The sequence below is a fragment of the Leopardus geoffroyi genome, chromosome C3 (assembly GCF_018350155.1).
Source record: "Leopardus geoffroyi isolate Oge1 chromosome C3, O.geoffroyi_Oge1_pat1.0, whole genome shotgun sequence".
In the NCBI taxonomy this organism is placed as follows: domain Eukaryota; kingdom Metazoa; phylum Chordata; class Mammalia; order Carnivora; family Felidae; genus Leopardus; species Leopardus geoffroyi.
Window position 1 is genome coordinate 33,520,266 of NC_059338.1, and position 16,747 is coordinate 33,537,012.

At 48.8% G+C, this 16,747-nt stretch overlaps 1 long non-coding RNA gene across 1 annotated transcript in view; it reads right to left on the reverse strand.

Annotated features, from left to right (window-relative positions):
• Positions 1 to 1,738: 1,738 nt before the first annotated feature.
• The window catches only part of LOC123586990, a 31,738-nt gene continuing 16,729 nt past the window's right edge, over positions 1,739 to 16,747 (reverse strand). The window contains exons 2-3 of the long non-coding RNA XR_006707054.1: positions 13,067 to 13,256; positions 1,739 to 2,242 (exon numbers count right to left, since the gene is read on the reverse strand). This is a non-coding gene — a long non-coding RNA (uncharacterized LOC123586990). The remainder of the gene's footprint in view (positions 2,243 to 13,066; positions 13,257 to 16,747) is intronic.

Consider the following 16,747-nt stretch of genomic DNA (forward strand, 5'->3'; position numbering starts at 1 on the left):
ATTTAAGGAACGTTTGCCTTATCCAAAAGCACTCTGATTGCCACAGCACAGGCCGTGCAAACAGAATGAAGCAATGTCCAGAGCATGCCCTTAGCCCCCCGCCCCCCCCCCCCCGCCGCCGGCCGAGTTCAGACTGAGGCCTCCGCCTCCTAGAAAGGGGACGTGCCGGTGCTCCTGGTGCACTGTGTAAAACTTGAATGGCTTCCTTCCCTCCTGGTTTACAGAAGGCAATGGAACACGCGCCTCCCTTAGGCCCCTCCAGCTCCCGCTGCGCTCGCCACCTGACGGAGCAGTTGCATAAGGATCCCCTGCGTTATCTCGGCCCAGCACGGGTTGAGGTGGTTATGCCCGTTGTTATCAGCGTGGAAGGCCTGCTCTTCTAAGCAAACAGTGTCTCGAGGACTGCCACCCCAAACACACGGGCTGCCCCTGGATTTCGGTGTCGGTGTTTCAGTGCCAGGTCTCCCGGGTCGGCCCGCGCCATCCGTGACGGGAGAGACAAGCCTGTGGCTGAGGTGGACGTGTGGTCTGTTTCTGTGCAGTGAGTGGACGTTCGGGTTCCTGAAAGCAGGCCAAGTGACAGGCGGTAGGCAACCCGTGACACCGGAGACAGATTCTAGAAGGCTCTGGGAAGGTGGATGGATGCGCTCGTGCCTAAGTTTGGCAATCTAGCGAGTGACGCGGAGCAGAGTCATTCAGGCTGGCGTGCCAGTCCTCTGCAGCCGATTCACGTTCAGAGACCGTGGGCTGCTGTCAGATGTGCTGGTTGTGCCAGATGGATCTGGGGAGGTTTGAGTCGGTTTCAAGCTTCGGGGCAAGTTGTCATTTTTAGAGGCTGTTACCCTGGGCCCCCTTCTTTCAGCCCCTGTGAAATTTTTTTCTTGGATCCCTGCCCACAGCAGTGAGTGACTAAACTGGATCAGAGTTAGTGCAGAGATTCAGGCTGTCTGACTGACGGTTACTGGATGGCTCTTCAGCCATGTTCGTTCTTCTGGTCATTTCCATTAAACAGGCCAAGTTGGTTGACTTCTACTGTGTTGTAAATTGGCAAAACTCAACTCCGTTTCCAAATTGCTATTGACGCCGTGGGAAGAGTAGGGTAGGAATTTCTGTTTTATTTCATTTCCTGAAGTTATTTTTTTTTTCTTTCAACATGGGAAATTGGCTAATCCAGCTAATAACCTGCTCATCGTATTAGACTCTGTCCTACCTTCTGCCCTCACAGTGAGTGATCTGTGCATTCCTCATATGCCATCATGAGCTCTCCTTTGTTGGAACGGAAGCTTCAAATGGGCAGGCCCACGTCTTCCTAATGCTCTAAATGAGCCAGTTGTAATGCTATCCGTCACGCGCAGGTGACAGAGGTCCATCTCCCTCTGTGTGCCAGGAATGTGCTCACCTCTTGTCTTTTAAGTTAACCCACACGATCTCCACTCTCCAATCTCTCCTCTTTGAGCAGGGGTAACCGGAGAAGGGTTATGTGAGGGCATCTCCTTCTGGCCCAGTATCTGACACCTTGGTAATACGTATGAAAAACGCAGCCATAACCTTAACTATGGCATAAAGATTCGGCTTCTGACCCACAGGGACTCTGAAAGAGGAGAGGGTGGGGCCTGCATCTTCCCCAGACGACTCTGGTTTATGACTATAGTAGCATGCTTTGGTCCTAGGTGTTTTAAGAGGGTTTGGGAAAAATGGGTTAGCTGGCTAATGTCATTATAATTTTTATGACCTTTAATCTGTTACGAGTGGGGTTTATTGCATGATCAAAAAGCAACAGAAAAGATGAAATAAAAAGTTCACCCATGAAACAGTTTGGATCTGCAGCAGCTGGTCGTGTTGAAACATTTTCTGCTTTGCTTAATTCCTAAGGAGGCATAATTAAAGTCAAATGCTAAATTTTGGGTAGCAGCAGATAAATGCTTCTAAGCTTTCCTCACAGTACTCCTACTGCTTTTGTGAACCATGGAAACCTTTTTCTCGTTTATTTTTAATTATGTCCCATGTATCTGTTACCTGATGTCACCAACATGGAAGTGGAAAAGTGGCAATGATTGTTCCGGACTGCCTGCGTACGCTTTTGCTCCTCTGAGAATCAAGGCTCGGTCCTTCTCTGAAGCAGGTGGGAGCTGCCAGAGCACGTGTTCCTTCGGGTCTTCAGTCGTGTCGCAGGTGACCGGTCCGTAGAGCACCAGAGCTCACCACACAGAGAGCAGCCGCAGTCGTCCATGATATGAACAACCTGGAGTTTTCCAAACAAGGAGAGAGACAAGACGAGGGAATAGCACATCAGGGAAGAGTTGTCCTCTGCCAGGCATCAGCCTCCCCGTTTTAAAAAATATTTTTAACATCCTCAGTCCAGCCTGTCCCGCTTTCGTCTTCAACCTGTACTTCCTACGGCCTAGGAATTTAAAAGAGCTTACTTCCAAACCTGGCCTGCAGCCATAATGTGATTAGGGGGTAATCTTTTCCAAGTGTCTGTCCAATTATGCCTGCTAATTTCAGTGAGGCAGGTTTTTAAGAGTCCCAGTGAACCCATCCATGTAGGGACTGAAAGCTCTGGCCCCTGAGATCTATAACCCCTGAGATAAGCCAGAGCTACAAATACATCGTCTAGACTTTGAAGGAGAGAATATGATTCTTAATATAGCTCACCAACCACCAAGTCGTGCCTAGACTCTCTCACAAGTTTTCTATAACAGGAGAAGCCTGCCTGCCTGTTGACTAGAAAGAGTCTCACCTCCTCTGCCACCGCACAGATAAACTAAAAAGAAAGGACTGCCCCCAAATCAGGCCAGATGGTGACCCCTGACTATTTCAGCTCAGGATGTCAGCCTCTAAAGCATCAGGTTTGAATCATCTTGGTATCACGGGATTCTATCATTGTTCATTTGAATCTGCTGACACGCTTCCTCTGGAAAGTATAGTTTGGCAAGGATGACTCAGTGGGTTTTTCTGTTTTGTTTTATTTTGTTTGGGGGTGGGGGGTATTTATCAAAACATAAAGATGGAATGCTTTGAGAATTTTTCAGCACCTCATGATTGTTTCAAAACCAAGTCTGAGAACGTCCGCAGCTGGCCCTGCCTGCTGTACTCACCACCAGTGTGGCGACTGTGAACCAGTCGCTATGGGTTATCAGTACTGACAATGAGAGAGAAAGAAAATGCTAGAAAAAGGAAATAAATGGACGAGGGGTAGGATGAGAGACGGCCTTAAAGAGATTCTGCTTATTCTGATAGTTCCTCAGAATCCAGGACGTACCCTGGCTTTGTGGAAAAGGGAAATGAGAAGTCATGTAGGGATGACCATTTTCCCCGGGGGCCCTAACCGTCAGCTCTCCCATCAGGATTTCTTACACGTAGCCTCCAGGGGCCCAAGCGTAACTTCAGGATGAATCCTAACAAGCAGCTTCAAGGAATACAGTTTATTTGGGAAGTTTCAGTGTGTTTCTTAGGCCGAGGACTTGTACCACATAACAACTTAAAACCTAAGAGAACTGAGCTCGTGGAAGGAAAGGGAAACGAGAGTTCTTAGGGGCCCTTGGGCAACTCAGCTCCTGCCTGCTTCTGAGCTGGCCCTGCGCCACTCTTGCCCTGGCAACAGGAACTAAGTGGATGCTGAACTCACGGACCGCCCTCTGCCGCCCTTGAATCATCCCCTGGATTCTTGAACAGGGTTTTTGCCTTATGAGAGCCTGGCCTAAAGCTAGAAAAGGACCCTCCTGTACTCGCGTGAAAGCAGCTGTGCCTTAAGAGAAACTAGAGGCCAGGCAGAATTAAAAAAGAATATCAGCCTTCCCCATGCTGTTCAGATTTCCTCATAATCTAGTAGACACCAAGCCAGGACGGTCCCGAGGCTTTTTGGGCCACTGTAAGGCCGAAACTATCAGAACTTAGAGCTTAGAGGAGGCAATGAAATGGCAATGAGAACAATAGGTGTGCCGTCCATCGCTTCTCATTACCCAGGAGGTAATTTCAGTCCAGAGGCAGAGACCTGAAGTGACCGCAGCTAGACCGTGACAATGCTCAGGTCTGGTCTTGCTTTTTCTATAGCATGAGCCTGGGTACAATTTGACCTTGTTTTACAAATGCTGCCCAGCCCTGCCTGTGCATCTGGCTGCTGACAGGCTCCCGATGCAGGAGCAGACCCAGGATACCCAATCCGATCCACTGCAGAGAATCCTTAATCATTCCCAGGGTGGAGCCCTAGCCCACACATCTCTGCCTTTCTAATGCACGTCCATACAGGCCTTTATTAGTACATTTATTCTTTCAACAGTGACTTATTGAGCTATGGCTGGTGGGGGGAGGGGGGGCCGGGGCGGGGCCGGGGCGGGTTGGGGGCACTCTGGTGGCATTTGTCAGAGACGGGAGCATCCACAGCTCTGCAGACCACACGTCCATATGTTCTGTTGTTTGACAAAAGCCAGGCAATGGGTTTAGAGAAAACTCCTAAGTTACCTCCACTCTGCTCTGGTTTTAAATTTGTGTAAATCTGTAAGTGAATGGGGCAGGAAGGGGAGATAGATTCAGAAGAGAATGTTCTTATGTAAGGCTTGTGTTCTGAGCTGAAGGAGGAGAAAGATGTGCTATCCCAAAAGCTATTTGGCTCTCACTCCCCTCCATTTCCAACCTTGAAGATGAGATTGGGGTCACCCTTGGGGTTTCTCCGGCATGATTTCAGGTCAGGGGTTCGACTCCTGGTACTCTCTCCTCAAACATCAACTCTATCCCAATTCACTATGCAGAGAAAGCACAGAGGAGGAGGGAGGAGCAGACACCAGACTTCCCCACCACTTCCCTCCCTGCCTATCTCCTTCAACAACTTGCTGGCTAGCGTTGCTGTTTTCTCCGGTTGCTAAATCGACATTGTTTATTTCTGTCCCATCATCAAACCCAGTGCCTGAGACCCAGGCAAGTGCTTGGGATAGATTCCGAAACATCCTCCCTGAGATCCTGCTCTGTGGTTTTTGAGCAGCTGTCCCACGTTGTCCTGGTTCCAGTCCCTGCCAGGAAAGCTTCATTCAAGAGCCCCTTTCTAGGGGCCCTGGGGTGGCTCAGTCAGTTGTGTCCGACTTCAGCTCAGGTCATGATCTCATGGCTGGCAGGTTCGAGCTCTGCAGTGGGCTCTGTCTACGCAGACAGCTCAGAGCCTGGAGCCTGCTTTGGATTCTGTGTCTCCCTCTCTTTCTGCCCCTCCCTGCTCATTCGTTTTTTTTCTCTCTCTCTCTCTCTCAAAAATGAATAAACATTAAGAAAAACAAAAGAGCCCCTTTCTTTTCCTTGGAACCTCAAATCACCTTCTGCTTCAAGGTGCTAGAGAGACAGTCCAGGCACAGCAGCAGGAGTGAGGCGGAGAAGGCTTCTGACTCCTGTAGGGGCCAAGCGGAGGGAAGGACCACAGGTGCTTCCCCTCAATCCTGCTGAAATAACAGGGGTCAGGCGCTTCCGTGGCCGGCCTTCCTGCAGGGACAACTGTCTCCCAACTGCAGGGTCACACACGCCACCCCTCCTACCCATTCCAAACCGAACCTGGCCCCCGGCAGCTGCATTTCAAAGAGCGAGTAATCCCCCGTTCTTTCTTCATTCCCGGCCCTAAATTCTACTACCTCCCAAGGAGAAAGGTGCAGCATTAGCTGGGAAAGCCTGGGTGCCGCTGGGGCTGGAGAAGGGGGCAAGGCTGGGATTTCTCAGGCCGTGGAGTCAAGGTTGGTGAAGTTCGAAACCAGGGAGAGAGTGCTGGCAGTGTCCCCATCCCAGCCCTGGGAGTGTCCCCCCTCCCCACACAGCTACGTGCTCTCCAGGGGCTCCCCCAGGGGCGCCAAGCACCCCCCCCCCCGCCACCGGCCGCCCCCCTTCTCCATTCTCTCGTGTCTTCTGTGCGCCAGGCGCTGTGCTGGGCAATTCAAACATGAATTAGACACAAGTCCTTGCTCTCAAAATTTGGGGAAAGGTAAAGCTCGGGGAAAGAATTGACGTTCAAGGAGATAGGTGCGATGATGCCCTAGGTGCCCTAGGAGTGAACAAAATAAAGCGTGGGGGCGGAGGTCAGCGCAGGATGTTCGTGGTGGCTGCCCCATCCCTCACCAGCCAGGATCGTGTCCCCCACGGACCACCCACTATCTACAACGCCTCCTCCTGAGACGTCATGAATGAATGGTGCCCAGGCTCTTCCTAATGGGAAAAGCGACAGACTGAGGCCCAAACTGGAGACACCAAACGCCCTTCCTCGTCCCTTTGGTTGGTAGCAGAGTCTTGGTTTGGAGCCAGACTCTCCCCTGCTGCTATAAAAAACAAAAACAAAAACAAAAAAAAAACCTGTCCCGTTCAACCCCACCCCCACCCCCCACCCCATGCGGTGTTTACAGTGCATTCTCAGCAACTCTCTTCCCCCGCCCCGCCCCAGCTCCCCAAAGGTGCCAAAATGGGGGGAGGGGGGTATTTTTACCTACAGGGTTGGGAAAGGGGCAAAGGCTGAGGCTAGGGCAATTCCGTGGCGCCAGCTGAGGCTTAAATACAATGAGAAAGCCCCACCCTGCCTGCTCTGCCCAAAGAGGACCCGGTAGGAAATAAATAGTGCTGTGTGCCCTGCCTGGAGGGCTGGCCCGCATCTGTCTGCCTGGACCAAAGCCAGTCACATGAGCCGAGACTGGTTAAAAAGAGGGCTCCGGTAATCTCCCAGCTCAAGTGTCTCAATCTGGCAGGAGGAGCTATGTGGGTGAGGGTGTCAGCTCTTCTTTATGGGGCCTGGGGTAGACCGGAGGAGAGTGGGAAGGGGCAATTCAGGCCGGGGGGAGGGCAGCCAGTTCGTGGGACTTTACCCCAGGCAAAACTATCAGCCCCCAGTCCTGGCACTGGGAGAGGGTGATAACCCGCAGGAGGGCAGTGTAGGCAGAGGAGTTGAAGGGAGAGAGGTTGGCAAAAGTTCCACAAGTCTTAATTTGGCCAAAGCCTCTTGTAGTGGGCACACGCGTGTGCACGCACACACACATACACCCCTGATATCTTTTCTTTCCCGTTGCTTTGTCCCCCTGCATGCACTCCTGTCCCCATCTCCAGCCCTCTCTGCTCAGAACATCAGCATTTGATGACCTTCAACCGCACACCTGTCCCCTCTCCCTTCCCCCACCCACCCTCTCCTGTCACTCAGGGCAGTGGCTGTTTCTCCTCTCTAGGCCTCAGTTTCCCTTTAGGCAGCTGGTTGCGGATCTGGCTCTGAGGGCCCCCTAGGCAATCTAGGACAGCACCCGGAGAGGCTCCCAGGAGAAGAGTTTTTACTGAGGTCTCGGAACTAGGTGAAGCAATTCAATAAGCTAAAGCCCTCTTTGTTCAGCTCTGAGCCCCTAAGAGGTTGGTGGACCTTGAGCCAGGAGTTCCATTTTGCTCCAATCCTCCTGGTAAGACAAATGCCCTGTGTATTATGGTTGAAAGCGTGTGGCCCCAAGTGTACCTGTTCATTGCAGAGGGTGTGCAGATAGTGGTCTTGGGATCATGAGGAGTCAGAAAACTTGCTCCCTGCAGGACGACACGGTGTTGTCCAATGGGGAGGCCCAGACCCCAGGAGCCCTAGGCCCTGAGAAGCCTGAACTCAAGGAGCCTGAACTTGGGGAATGGCGGTGGGGGGTGGAGGGAAGGCAGGGGCACATTCAACAGTGCTGAAGATTGTTAACTTGATGGCTGACTGTTCAGGGGAGAAATTGGGACCCCCCCCCCACTCCAAACAAAAGAAACAAAAAGCCATTCCGTGTTTGTAGATCTAACTAGTTCAGAAAAACACTGAACATATCGGGAAGGAGCAGGATTATTTGTGATTTCAGGGGCTATTAGGGAACCCCAAACTCCCTGAAGATTACTGCTAAGGTTGGAGACAAATGTTCATTTTCTCTGGCTGGAAAATTTAAGAAATCAGAGGGGAGTAGGGCATATGCAGAAGCATGTAAGTTCCTGGAAAGTTATCAATAATTTAGGGCCCTGCTTGGGCCAGTGTTAAGCAGTCATCTGGAGAACCCTACAGGCCTGGAGCTAGACCAGAGGGTTAAGAGGCCACCGTGTCTAATCCCCACTCAAAGAGGAACACTGGGGAGAGTCTGATGAAGAGGCCGTTTACCAAACCGGGGAAGGGTGACAGGAAACTATCAGGGGACAGTGAGGTTCCCAGGAGATAGCCACATTGGCCCAGGGAAAGGGCTGGTTGGTGCAATCTTGGAGAGCGTGACTGTCAAAGAGGAGGAGGAGGCGGCCACTCCACAGAGGGCCTTTGAGGAAGACAAACACTGCCAACCTCTGGCCAGCAGGGAGGAAGCAAGTGGCTGAAAGGGCTGCCATCTCCTCTTAACTCCCACACCTCCCACTGGCCAAACCTGACCGCAAGCCAGAGGAGAAGAGTCTGGCTGGTGCAATCCTAAAAGGCCAAACTTCTGGGGTGGCACAGAGCGCCGTGGAGAATGGTGGGTAGCAGATCCAGAGGGGCAGGGGCAGAGTATTACAACACAGTCTCTATGATCCTAAGCAGGCAATTTCATCAGCACCGATGAACAATTTGGGGGCACAAAACATGCACCACGATCGTGCTGTCCAATGAGGACAAAACTTCAAGAATCTAGCAGCCCAGCTGGGGAGCCAGGAGCAGGAATGTTTAGGGAAGGCTTCTTGGAGGAAGTGGGAATGTGAGATGGGGCCTGGGGACAGGTGAACGAAGAGCTGGGAGTACTTTCACTGTTGCCGCTTACTCAGCAACTGGATCCACCCAAGGACAAGTTTCAGATTTTCCACCCCTAAGATTTTACACAACAGCCATGGACAAAGACACCCACCGGACTCCACACGTGACTTCTCACCTCACCTGGGAAGGATCAATTTCTGAACTGCCTGCCCGAACTTTCTCAACTGTCTTCCCCACTAGGCTCTCTAGAGGACAGATCTCTTCCACCTCCAAGAGTGATGTCCTGATCGATCAAGCAATTCAATAAAAATTCACTTGGCCCCATGCTGGAGACTCGGGCTATATGGATGGATAAAACACACTCCCTGCTCAAGGAGCAAATATTTTACATAGAACAGAGACATGGTTTAAAAAAAAAAAAAATCACTATAATGTGTTTGGTCAGAGGTATGATGGAGCTATTATCAAAGTTCTAGAACTCACAGCAAGACAGTGACTAATTCCTAGAAGTGTTAAAAAAAAAAAAAAGGCTTCAGAGAGGTAATACTGGACAAAAAGTCCATCAATGAGTAAAATCTGCTAGGCAGAGAAGGGAATTCCTGGCAGAGGACTTGAAATGTGTGGGAACAGCAAGAGGTGAAAAAGGATGGTGAAACACTCACGTCGTCTAGAACACAGGATGGCAGGAACTGAATCTGGTGAGAAAGGTTTGGGTTGACTTAAAGGGAACGTTGTAGGTCCAGTTCTGGAGTTTATCAGTCAAGCAGACAAATAAAAAGCCGAAGGGAGTTTTCACATAGGGGAGTAACATGATGAGTTTTCTTTTTGGCCAGAAAGTAATTTTCTGGGAGGAAACCGTATTTGTTCAGATGCAAGGAAAGGAACCTAAGATAGGGATCTGTACCTCTGCTCCACCCCTGCCTCCCCTCCACATCTCACCCCCTCACCCCAACTCCTGCCATCTTTCTCCAGAAAACAAGTGTTGTTCCCCCAAACTGGTGCAGTGGCTGTTCTGACTTGGCAATAAAACAAACAAACAAACAAACAAACAAACAAAAACCCCAAAGCCCAATAAACGAGCTTGTCTCTTCTTCTAGGATGAGTGGACAAGAACACTCAGGAGAATACTTCCCCTTCCTCCAGGTTTTACCCCATCCCCAAATCTGCTGACCCAGAGACTGGGATGGAACCTTAACTGGAGCAGACAGCCTATGGGATTTAGGACCTGCCAATCTTAGAATAACCAGCCAACTCCAGGGCTTTTCAGTCTCCCTGGGGTTCTTTCCAAACTTTGTGGCTATTCCTCTAGGTCTTAGCTGAAAAACACCAAAAATAGGCCAGCTCTTTTCAATTTAATTAGCCATTCCTCTGAGGACACCAGATGGAATGAAGCAAAGACAGATGCATTGGGGGCAAGGAGGGGTGGGAGTAGATTCTAAATGGGGTTTCTCATGAGCCCAAATTCACCCCCACAAAGGGTGCTTCTTAGAACAAGGAGCTCAAGAGGCAGACGACGGGGCTCCAGGCTTTGGGCTCACAGGCCAAGGGTCTAAGTGTCGCTCTCAGGCGTGGTCTGTGAGGTGGCCAGAAGGATGAGAGCAGGTGCCTGGGTCTCCTGGGCAGGAGGGAGGAACCACCACTCCTTTTGCAGAGACTAAAGTACCATCACCCAGAGTCAGGGCGGGGGATGGGAGGGTTACCTACCCTTACCTGGCTCCTGTCTCACAGGCTGTGGGTAGCCAGCAGCCAACCCTGACAGCCTTGTAACAGCCGCCAGGAGAGATGCTGGAGTCTATTTCTGGAGTTCTTTAAGAGTGGAGGGAAACGGCCAGCTGCCTGGGACAAGATGATCCCTGCATGCCTCCCTCATCTAAAATTGGGTGATGTTTGCTAAGTAAATGCAGGCCACACTTGGGCAGTGGAGAGCTAAAATGACCCTTAGGACCTCAGGGGTCTCTCACCTTAGTAAGTACCTTCTCAGCCAAGCAGAGAGACCACCGATGTGGAGCAACTGCCCCCTCTGGTGGCGAACTTGGGTATGAAGTTACGCGAGGTCAGTTTCATCTCCCACTTGAGTCCACAGCAATTTCTCCTCCAAAGCTCAAAAAAAAAAAAAAAAAAAAAGCCTGTGAGTCCAGGCTTGAGTCCCTCTAGCTTCCCTCTGTCTTGACTGCAGTTACAGTCCCTAGCCAGGAGCGTCTTTCCATTTTCTGAATTGATACTTTACAGTGGAAAAAGCACTGAGAACACTGAGTGAGTCACTTTTCCTTTTGGCTCCATGGAGGAAAAGAAACCACCTGTCTGCATATCTTTATTCAAGCCTAGCTCTTTCCGTCTGTAATGTGGAGACGATAGAGGCACTGCCTGCCTCCCGGGAAGGCCACTGCCTGCCACGGTGCCGTGTGACAAGGAGTGGGAGAAGGGGGGCACTTCCTGGTCCTGGAACCCAGGTAGTCCCATCGCCGGCGTGGTCTTCCTTGTCAGGAGCTACTGTCACTGTCACTCATGCCTGGACCTGAGACACCTCCCCACGGCTCAGACCCTCGAGGCTGCTGGGCTCCTTGGTCCTGGTAGGGACGTCACCTTTTCCAGTCGTCCAGGGCTGCCTGCCAGGGAAGGTCAGAGTGACCTGATGATTGTGGCACTCGGGATGGAAAGACTTGGTCCTGAGCCTATTTTGCTGTTGTTATCGTCACTTCACAGTCTTTATGATTTATGTTTATTTTTAGGTACCTTACTGAACATTCCTTTTTTTTTTTTTTTTTTAATTTTTTTTTTTCAACGTTTATTTATTTTTGGGACAGAGAGAGACAGAGCATGAACGGGGGAGGGGCAGAGAGAGAGGGAGACACAGAATCGGAAACAGGCTCCAGGCTCTGAGCCATCAGCCCAGAGCCCGACGCGGGGCTCGAACTCACGGACCGCGAGATCGTGACCTGGCTGAAGTCGGACGCTCAACCGACTGCGCCACCCAGGCGCCCCACTGAACATTCCTTTTATGTGCCCTGTGATGCTTTATGTGTCAGATGCTGGGTGCTGTTGGTGGCAAACAAATCGGGACAATTGTTTGGAAACAATATGACTAGTGTTGTGACTGTTTCCACAGGGAAACTAATGGCATTTTTGCTACAGTTTCTTTCCTTCTTTCCTTCCTTCTACTGATAGCTTAAAAACTAAAATAAACCGGGGCGCCTGGGTGGCGCAGTCGGTTAAGCCTCCGACTTCAGCCAGGTCACGATCTCGCGGTCCGTGAGTTCGAGCCCCGCGTCAGGCTCTGGGCTGATGGCTCAGAGCCTGGAGCCTGTTTCCGATTCTGTGTCTCCCTCTCTCTCTGCCCCTCCCCCGTTCATGCTCTGTCTCTCTCTGTCCCAAAAATAAATAAACGTTGAAAAAAAAAAAAAAATTAAAAAAAAAAAAAAAAACAAAAAAAACTAAAATAAACCCAGTAGTGCGAATGGTCAATGCTTTGGATAGGTGTACATTCAGGACCAATGTTGCACAATGTGTTTCAAAATGGTTTTCAAGGGGCGTCTGGCGGGCTCATTCAGTGGAAGTGTAGCTCTTGACTTCGGTGTTTCAAGTTCGAGCCCCGCATCGGGTGTAGAAATTACTTAAAAATCAAATATTAAAAAAAAAAAAAGTTTTTTTCTAAGAATTTATGTTACTAAGGGTTACCTTTAAACTTTTTTTTTTTTTTTTTTTTTATTGTGGTAAGATGTATAGGATACAAAGCGTAGGATACAAAACTTTTTTTTTTACCGTGGTAAGATGTATGATACAAAATGTACAAACATCTCTAAGTGGATAGTTCACAGAACATTAAAGTACTTTCGCACTATTGTGCAACCATCACCACTCTGCAAGCTTCAGAACTTTTTCATCATCTCAAACTAAAACTCTGTACTGGGGTCTGAATTTAACACAAGTACCTATGAGAGCCTGCTGGGGTGTCCAGTTTGACCCTCAGACCTCCTAGTGGCTTTCTCTTCTGCTGCTGTCCCTAACCTGATCAGACCTGTAGTGGTCACCGTGTTCTGGCCCTTTCCTGATAGGAATGACTCAGGTACTGATAACAGCAGAGAAGAGGGTTGTGCTACAGTTGTTGAGTTTTATAGCGAGAAGGGACCTCTAGGGATCCTCTGCATGGCCCTTCCACAAAGCAGAACCACAACTACCCCATAGCCTACCTCCATGTCTCAGTTAAGACTTGTTTAATGAATGGATGAATCTGGAAAGATAGACACTATCCTGAGAAAGGAGACTTCCTAGCTGGCTACTCATGGTCGTAGGGGCATGACAATGCATGTCCTTTGAGGTCAGAAAGATCTTTGTCCCTTTGTCTCTTGCTAAGTCTGTGGCTAGGTTTTCCTCTGTTACACCACGAATGGAAATAGTCATTCTTACCTCATGGTACGAGGCTTGAGCGAGGCAGTGCATATGAGGTGCCGTAGCAGAGACAGAGAGTAGTAGAAGTTCAATGATGCTCGTTCCCTCCCTTCCACCTGCCAGACACTCTCACAGATGCATCTCGGGAAACGACTTCCTCTTCTTTGACTCCATTTCCATTTCTTATTGGCTCCTTTTGTGTCGGATCCTAAGAAACAGAAGCTTCCCCATTACCTTTGCCTTTTAAAGCTAGGGTTCTATTAGTAAGAAAATGTGAAAGGGGAGTATTGTTTGTCTTTATCTGAAATTGAGCCTCCCAATTTCTATTTTATTGGATGTGGTTGTGATTTATTATGTGTTATGTGTTCTCTTTCCCTCCTCCCCTCCCTCCCCATACAATCACCCATATAGGCAACTCCTCTCATACCCTACACTAAATTATCCTGTTTTTAACTGTTTTCAAATCCAGGAACTTGGCTACATTCCCCTGAGACAGAGGACAGAACTTACTATGGATACCCGGTATTTATTTTATTTATTTTATTTTATTTTATTTTATTATTTTATTATTTTATTATTTTATTTTATTTATTTTTTATTTATTTTATTTTATTTTATTTATTTTATTTTATTATTTTATTTAATTTAATTTTATTTTATTTATTTTTTATTTATTTTATTTTATTTTATTTTATTTATTTTATTTTATTATTTTATTTATTTTATTTTTTTAAGTTTATTTATGTATTTTGAGAGAGAGAGAGAGAGAGAATGGGGGTGGGGCAGCGAGAGAGTATAAGAGAGAATCCCAAGCAGGTTCTGTGCTGTCAGCCTGCTGATGTGGGGCTCGAACTCATGAACCTGAGCCAAAATCCAGAGTCGGATGCTTAACCGACTGAGCCACCCAGGAGCTCCTCATTTGTTTTTATTTATTGAGTTTTATTTTCTGAAAGAGAGAGAGAGAGAATGGGGGGAGGGGGAGGGAGAGAAGGAGAGAGAAAGAATCTTAGGCAGTCTCCACACCGAGCGTGGAGCCCAATGTGGGGCTCAATCTCACGACCTTGAGATCATGACCTGAGCCAACATCAAGAGTCAGACACTTAGCTGACTGAGCCACCCAGGCACTCCAGCACCCAGGTTTTAGTAGTAACCAGGTCCTATCATTCATTCTCAAAGATGTTTCCTTCATCCACCCCTTCATCCCAATTACTTTGTACCTTTATTCTCACCTCCAGATACTAATATGAGGCCACAGAGTAAGTAATTTGTAGAAATCAAGTGATCTGGCTAAAATCAGTGGGCTGCAGGACTCTATCTTTTCTGGTAAGTACTTGGAACACTTCAAACCCAAAGGAAAGTAATACACTTCAATTTTAAATCAATACTCATTGGGCATTGTGTTTATTCAAGGATTCTGGGAGCAACGTGGGCTTACAAAATCTGTAAATCTGATAATAGAGATTTCAAAACAGTATTTTAGAATAGTCTCTTCACTGATTTCTGTCACTGTGTGTCCTCTCTTCAGCTGAATTTACACAAAACTTGCAGACTAAAGTTCTAAAAACAGCACTGGTGACTTTGGGCCCAAGGCTGTACTAGGGAACGTAGTCCATTTCTCTAGGCTCTGGGGATCTATTGAAAGATTTTTGAAGCTCTAGAATAACATATTCATATTTATATTTTTATTTTTTTACTTTTTTTGTAATGTGTATTTATTGTCGAGAGAGAGAGAGAGCGAGCATGAGCAGGGAGGGGCACAGAGAGAGGGGACAGACGATCCAAGGCAGGCTCCACGCTGGCAGAGAGCCCCATGCGGAGCTCGATCTCACAAATCACGAATCATGAGATCACGACCTCAGCTGAAATCAGATGCTCAACCGACTGAGCCACCCAGGCACCCCCAGATTTATATTGTTAAAAATTATTGGGGCAACGTTGAGAGAATGGACTGGAAAGAGAAAACCAGAAGCCAGTTAGGAAGCTGGTGCCATCATCCAGATAAAAGATGGCGAGTGCCTGAGGCAGGGAAGTGGCATAGTAGCAGAGAGGAAGAAAACTGGTAGAGAGGAGGGGGGACGAGCAGAAAATGGTCATTGAGTGTCAGAGATGAGAGGAGTGAGGACTATCAGACTCAGCCTTTGACAACTCAGCAGATCGTGATCCCTTCTCTGAGCAGCAGAATGAAGCTGTGAGTGTGTGCATGTATGTGTCCACGTGTGTAGACAATGAAATCCATTTTGTAGCTGATGATTTAAGGTGTCTGGGAACGCCTAGTAATGGAAGTCCACAAGGGGTATGGATTCAAGAAAATATTTGGGCTGGATTTGTAGATTTGGGGGTCCTGGGTACAGAGTTAGCTAATAGTTGAAACCTGAGAAGTAGCAGGGAATGATTGGAAAACGGTCAAAGAAGGAGCCCAAGACAGCACAAACACCTTAGGGACAGGTAGGAGTGAGGAGCCATTGAAGGCAACTGAGCAGTGGACAGGGAGGTAGAAGTCGAATTCAGTGTGATGTCCTGAGAATCAAGGTAGAGGGAGGCTGAGGAAGAAGGGATGGCTCCACGCATTCAGAGCCAGCAAAGAGATCAAACTGAGGAAGTGGACTCGGGTGAGAAGGAGGAGGAAGGTGGCAGAGACAACAGCCTGACTGCGGCGGAGCTGAGGAGACACGAGATGAACTGGACACAGGCAACGCAGCTGCATGGCTCCTGCCATGAGTCTGCTGGGAAACGGAAGGGGAGAAACGGGGCAAGTGTAGGCAGAGGCAGGGCTGAGGGCCGGGGGGTGCCTCCACATGGTACAGGATTGGGGGAGGAGTCCGCAGAGTGGGAGTCGGGCACTTGCTGTCAGTTACCCATGCAGAAACCAGCCCTCTCTTCCTGGGTGGTAGGCTTCTTCCTACCCTGAGAATTCCAGTTCCTTTTGTCCAGTGATTGGTTTAAGATGGACATGTGACCGATTTCAGGCCAATAAGATATAACGGGAAATCTGCTGAGGTTCTCTGGGAAGTATGTCTTCCCTTGATGAGTAACATAGTCACAGGAAGCGGGGGGGGGGGGGAACCTTTAAAATGTATTTGTATGCTTGTATTATTTGTATATGTTTTACCCCTGCCTCTTTCATTGCTCTGCTGAAGGCTGTCACTTGGGGGTGTGAACCTTAGAGCTGCTGCAGCATCCTTGCAAGAGTGAAGGGGTGAGCTGAGCTGGCGGGCGGGGTACAGTCAGCCGAGGACAGCAAAGCAGGAGGATGGTAACACCTGGATCCTTGGTGGCACCTGCTGAGTGGCTGAGCAACCCGAAATCACTTCCCTTCAGTCTTATTAAGAAACTATCAGTTTCAGGGACGCCTGGGTGGCTCAGTTGGTTGAGCGTCCAACTCTTGATTTGGGCCCAGGTCACGATCTCGGTTTCTTGAGTTCGACGCTCATGTCGGCACTGTGCAGAGCCTGCTTGGGATTCTCTCTCTCCCTCCCTCTCTCTGCCCCTCCCCCTCTCTCCACCTTCTCTCTCCCTCTCTCTCTCTCTCTCTCAAAATAAATAAATAAACATTTTTTAAAAAATAGTGAGGCAAAGCATCTTTGATTAGAGCTTCTTTCCTAAAGTAACAGTCAAAACCACCACTCTTTAAAAAAATTTTTTTTAATGTTTATTTTATTTTTGAGAGAAAGAGAGCATGAGAAGGGTAGGGGCAGAGAG